Here is a 6620-nt window from a genome sequence, read left to right as displayed (position 1 = left end):
TAACAGAGACTTGAAGGAACAGGACTGGAAGATGAGTAACAGGGAATCTTGGGAAGAGGTATAGGGATGGAACGCTCTGAACGGGCACAGTGTGGACATATTTATATCTGCCTTTTTTTTTTTTCTTTAGTTTCTTGACCGTGCTGCGTGGCATACAGGATCTTAGTTCCCTGACCAAGGTTTGAGCCTACACCCCTTGCAGTGGAAGCATGGAGTCTTAACCAATGGACCACCAGGGAAGTCCCCCATATCTGTGTCTTATGTGAATGCTCTTCAGGGGACATCTACTGTAGATGTCAAAAATCAAGTGGACAAAATGACACATTCTGCAGCTGTCAGTCAGCCTCTTTCCCTCAACACCCTGTTTCAAGCGGGTCCATGTGACAGGGATGGAGAATATGTACAGCTAATAAGGCCATCCCCTCGACAAGCTGATCTGGCTCCTGTCATTCCTGAGTGTTTAACCTTCCAACAGCTGAGACCAGCACTGACCTACCACCCTGCATGCCATCATCCCCAGGGGGACCAGCCAGCCACCTGCCTGTAGGCTGGTTATACTGGACCCCTTTCATTATGGAGGGGGCAGCAGTTTTAGAATAAACATGCATTCTGCATAGGATTTGCCTTTCCCATCAGCAATGCTCCCAGTGTCACCATCCATAGTCTTTTGGAATTCCTTTTGCACTTTCATGGTATTTCACGCAGCAGTGTATCCAATCAAGGGAATGGCTTCTTTTTTTTTTTTTTTTTTTTTTGCGGTGCGCGGGCCTCTCACTACTGTGGCCTCTCCCATTGCAGAGTACAGGCTCTGGACGCGCAGGCTCAGCAGCCATGGCTCACGGACCCAGCCGCTCCGCGGCACGTGGGATCTTCCCAGACCAGGGCACGAACCTGTGTCCCTTGCATCGGCAGGCGGACTCTCAACCACTGCGCCACCAGGGAAGCCCTCTTTTTTTTAAAAAATAAATTTATTTATTATTTATTTTTATGGCTGCATTGGGTCTTTGTTGCTGCCGCATGGGGCTTTCTCTAGTTGCGGCCAGCAGGGACTGCTCTTCATTGTGGAGCGCCAGCTTCTCACTGCGGTGGCTTCTCTTGTTGTGGAGCACAGGCTGTAGGCGTGGGTTTCAGTAGTTGTGGCATGCGGGCTCAGTAGTTGTGGTGCGTGGGCTCCAGAGTGCAGGCTCAGTAGTTGTGGCGCACAGGCTTAGTTGCTCCGCAGCATGTGGGATCTTCCTGGACCAGGGCTCGAACCCGTGTCCCCTGCATTGGCAGGCGGATTCTTAACCTCTGTGCCACCAGGGAAACCCAGGAATGGCTTCTTAGCAAAAGAATTGTTGCTGTGAGCATGCATGTGTAGAACTCAGTAATATTACTATGTACCCCATCACCTAGAAGCGGCTGGCCTGAAAGAATGGTGGAATGACCTACTGAAGGTTCTGTTCTGATGCCAGTTGAGAAAAACACCCTGAAAGGATGGGAGTGTGTCTTACACGTGCTTTCTTACAAATGTTGTCAATACGTGGTGCTGTTTGAAGGTCTGGAACAGGAGCAGCTCCTCTCACTGTTACACCTACTTTCAGTTCCTGCTCCCACACATTTAAACTCGATGGGAGGTCTTAGTTCCCAAAGGAGGAATATTTCCTAATATTAGGGGACATGGCTATGGTTCCATTCAATTGGAATCTGGGCATTTGGCACTTCCCAACTGGTAAAGAAAGAGGTTATCTACTGGCTGGGATGATTCACCCCAATTAGCAAAGCAAGTTGTTACTTACAAAGGGGGCTGCAAAACTGTGTCTGGAACCCAGAGGATCCTATGTAACACCTCTCATTATTTCCATGTCGAGTAGCAAGAGTTAATGGGAAATTAAAGCAACCCAAAAAGCAGGACCACTGAGAATTAAAACCGTTTAGACATGAAGTTACTTTTTGTTTTAATTGCTTTTAGGCCTGAAGTTTTAAGGCACTCTACCAGGTAGAGAACCCTAACTTGATGAAGTCCTGGCTGAGGGCAAAAGAAACAGAGTGGGTAGTGGAAGGAGGAATTAATAACTATTAACCTTGTGAGCAGTTACAGACCACATACAGAGGACTATAGCAGCTATACACTCCAGCTGTGCCTTTTAGAGATCATTCTAACATCCTCTCAGACGAACAACTTCAAGATGATGTGGTAGGGCTTCCCGGGTGGCGCAGTGGTTGGGAGTCCGCCTGCCGATGCAGGAGACGCAGTTTCGTGCCCCGGTCCGGGAAGATCCCACATGCCGCAGAGCGGCTGGGCCCGTGAGCCATGGCCTCTGAACCTGCCCATCCGGAGCCTGTGCTCCGCAACGAGAGAGGTCACAGCAGTGAGAGGCCCGCGTACCATAAAAAATAAAAAAAGATGATGTGGTATATCGTAAGATCAATGTCCAGTTGATCAAGATTCTTTAGGACTATATGATGATAGAAAGCAGAAGAGTTAACGTAGCCCTGAGGTAAGACTGTGAGTGTGGCCGTCTGTCCATCACAGGTGAATGCAGTCTGCTTTGAGCCTCCTTCTTGCCCATTGAAAAGAATGCACTTGCCAGATCAATAGCTGCATACCAAGTGCCAGAGGCTGTGTTGCTGCTCTATTACACTAAAGATGCTACATCTGACACAGCAGCTGTGACTAGGGCTACCATTTGGTTATAATAATCAACTGTCATCTACCATGATCCATTTGGCTTTTACAAGGGCTAGACCAGTGAATTAAACAGGATACTAATCTCTACCATTCCACCTAGGATGCAGGAGTGCTTCTGATATATGATGTTGGCCAAGGGAAGAACTCCAATGGTTTCAGGGACTTCTCCTTGACTTTTCCAAACATAAGGGTCCTTATTCTCTAAGTCAAGGAATAAATGTGTGGGTTCTGCTGGCTAATAAGTATATCCATTCTGATTACTCACTCAAAGATTTGGGAAATGACCAGAGGAACATGACTCCAGGTATCACCAGCTTCCGTATACCCCCATTCTAACAAGGGAGCCATGATGGTATTTGGGTCTCCTTGTATCAGTGTCAGCTCAGACCCATACCTAAGAGCCCTCAGAAGATCTTGGCATTCCTCTGTTCCGTATTGTATGGTTACTCTGGTAAATGATTAAAAGTCCTTTTGGAGAAGCTATAGAAGTATATAAGTATATACTACTTGTTGTGGTATTGCAGGGTCCTTTCTTGAGGGGACTTGGCCTCGCCTTCATTTGATGGGTTCTGGGCATAAAAGCCAGCTAATGTCTGCTAAATAGGTGAGAGATTTAGACTTTTCCAGTGTAATGCCTGACATCAGCCATCTGCCAAAGCCATCAATCACCTCAAGATCTCTGTGTTAAAGGCCACCTGATTGCCATTCCCATTTTGCTCCCCATTACAGTCATTGTGCGTGTCTTGCCTCTGTTGATTAAGTGCTACCACTTAGCCTCTGCTACCACTCTGGATTCTGCTATTTCAGAATCCTATCATGCATATTGGCACTAGGGAGCCCAGGTACACAGCTGCATCTGGCCCACAGAGAATGGCTACCATTGAGTTTCTCAACAATGTTGACCTCTCACTGGTACGTTCCATACTGCTTTAGTGAAGACAGTGTCTTCTAGAGATCATGGTCAGGTTCACTGGTTTAACGTAATCCATCCTAACATGCTTACCTCTCTCAGCTTTTGACCTTTTCCTCACACTGGTAAAGCAAGGCCAGCATTACCATCTAATTTTCTGTAGGACATCATTGTTTCTAGGCTTGAAGGGACCATTCCAAAGGGTACCAGAACTGGCTCCAGAAGTCCTTGCCAGAATATTAAATCCTGAATCATGAGAGGGTTCCCCTCACATCAATAAACTCTCCCCATGCCAGCCTTATAATTCCAGGCACCACCCTCCCTGGTCCACCACTAGCAGGATCTATTCCCAGGAATGTTCTCCTTGTTCCTGCTGGAAAATATTAGCCAGGTTCTGAAGCTCTTTGGGGAAAACTTGACCCTAGTTTTTGTCCTAGAATCCTTAAGGGCAGGAAAGGGCAGATCTCAAGGAGGACAAGTATCATCGTGTAAGACATCTGCCTCCAATGAAGCCTTTGCATGGTCTCCAGGTAATGGGAAGCTGATTTCTCCAGTGAAGGGGAGGGGCCGGTCCTGCTGTCCAGGGTGGTTAGGGTGAATCTGGGTGCTTTAGGTTCTCAGCTGCATCTACTCAAATGTCACATCCAGGCCTCAGAGCCCCACTTCTTCCCTTTCCAGTCCCTAGCAGAGGAGACTTGCTGGGGCTGTGAGTTCAGCCTCCTTTGTAACTCATAAATAAAATCTTGGGCCTGATTTTCAGCCCTGTTTTTCCTCTGGCTACAGGAGATTAGGGTCTCTTTAGATGTCACTATGGAGACTTTCTGGCTTTCACATTGTGCTCTGAGTTGATAGTGGACCGACTTGAGCCTATTGTTTTCTTCCTTCTGGGCGGCAGTTAAAAGAGCCAACCAGCCCCACAGTCCTTTTTTTTTCGGGGGGGGGGTGCCGCACCACACAGCTTGTGGGATCTTAGTTCCCTGACCAGGGATTGAACCTGAGCCCTCAGCAGTGAGAGCTGAGAGTCCCTAACCACTGGACCACCAGGGAAGTCCCCCCACAATCCTTATAATAATCCATTACCCTCGTTTTTCAGGCGATAGCGTCGTTGCAGATACCAGTGCAGCTTCTTCCACCTAAACCCCATCCCCATCTACCAAAGGTGAGAGTCTTAGTCATTGTGCTGGCCCAGCATGTTTTGGGTTATCACCATCCCACTCAACATCAGTAACAGGGTCCTCATTGCCATCTGACTGGAAAGTGATCCAATCCCAAAATCCCATTCTGAGAGCTTACTTCCTGGAGCCACTTCCGGTAACATCTTGCTTTAGATTCCATCAAATGCAGATTTAGCAGGGAGAAATTAATGGAGGAAATTGATTCAACAGATATTGAAGGACTGAAAAGGTGAGGGTGGAACACAGGTAACACTGAGATAGTAACTGCAGGAAACAGATACCTCCCCTGGGCCTGGGAGGACAAGGGCAAGGGCTGGGATTGTAGAATCTACACGCCTGGAGGAGGGGCCCATGGAGCATGGAGTTGAGAGCAGGTAGCTTATTCTGAAAATGATTCCATGAAACCCCAGTAAGAGTAGTGGGAAAGTAAGACGGGGACGGTAAGGAAGCTGATGTACAGGGGGTGTGGTTGCTATACGGGGTGCGTTAATGAGTGGTTACCACTGTGGGCAACTAGGGCTCCATCGCAGACTCCCTCTGGGAGGTGTGCAGAGAAGTCCTCAGGACTGTCCTACATTAGGATTAGGGAAGCATGGTATTCATCCACTAACTTCCACCTCCCGTACTTTAAGGGCTGCCCTGGAAGTGTTAACGTCCTGGCACTTCCGTACTTCCCACATCCTCACTGAGCATGTTCCTGTGCCCCTGAGAAAGTCCTTTAGGTAGAGAGTCTTGGGTGCTTGCACCGGGAAGCCTAGGGGTGCATAGGAACAACGGGCGCTTTGAGGAAATGGGGGTGGGGTGCAGTGCCGTCATGATGGCTTCGCCGGAGTCCAAGCTCCATGGGCCCCTCCTCCCCTGCTCACCGCAACTAGAGAAAGCCCGCGCAGCAACGAATACCCAACGCAACCATAAATTAATTAATTAATTTTAAAAGTATTTGGGAAGCACCAAGGCAGCATCTTCGCTGTGCCTGGTATGTGGATGGTTCCTGTCTTCCCTTCCAGGTTCTGTTTCATCTTCAACTTTATTCTGCAAACATTCTCCTGACCAGGGCGGTCCAGGCCCTGTGCTCAGAGGGGGCCATGCATGGATACGAGTCTACCTTCTGTCTCAAAAGAACTCTGATCTTGTTGTCTGAGCGTTGGGACTAGCTTGAACTTTTGTGGATATAGATTTTAGGAATCTTGGTACATCCTCTGCTCTATTGATATTGAACTCTTCTGTGGTCTCAGACCTGCCATGCAGTTCCACACCTCAGAGCCTTTGCCTGTGATGTTCCTTTGCCCGGGAACGTGGTTCTCCTGTTCCGTCTTCTTGTCCTAACAAACTCCTGCCCTCTCTCAAGACCTAACTGAACTACTCCCTCTTCTTTCTCTGACTTCCCTATACAGGACTGTGGCTTCCTCCTTGGAATAAAAATATGCATAAACACATCTATTATGGCCTGTATTACAAATATTCTTTATAAATCTGTTTTTCTCCAGAGTCTGACCTCCTTTTGGGGCTCATTCATCCCCATATCTTCATTCATTAGTGCAACAAATCTTTTTTGAGTCCCTGCTCATCCCAGGCGTGGGAGCAGCTCAGTCAATGTCTGCTAAAGGGATGAATGAATTGGTGAGCAGTTGCTACCCCATGGATGCTGTGTTGCTAGGTGACAAACTCTAGTGATGATTAGAGAGGAGGGGGGTGATGCTGTTGTGTGAGATGAGAGTCTACACATCTTCCCTCAGGATCAGGGAAACTTCGTGGGTGGAATTTCCACACTTCAGCACTGCCAGCGTGGCAGGGGTGTGGCTGGGCTTCCGACAGCAATCTTCATTGTGCATGCGGAGAGGAAGGACAGGGGGAGGGAGTTGTG

This window comes from Lagenorhynchus albirostris, chromosome 11 (assembly GCF_949774975.1).
Source record: "Lagenorhynchus albirostris chromosome 11, mLagAlb1.1, whole genome shotgun sequence".
Taxonomy (NCBI): Eukaryota; Metazoa; Chordata; class Mammalia; order Artiodactyla; family Delphinidae; genus Lagenorhynchus; species Lagenorhynchus albirostris.
The sequence above is the reverse complement of the archived record's forward strand: the minus strand, read 5'-3'. Positions refer to the sequence as shown.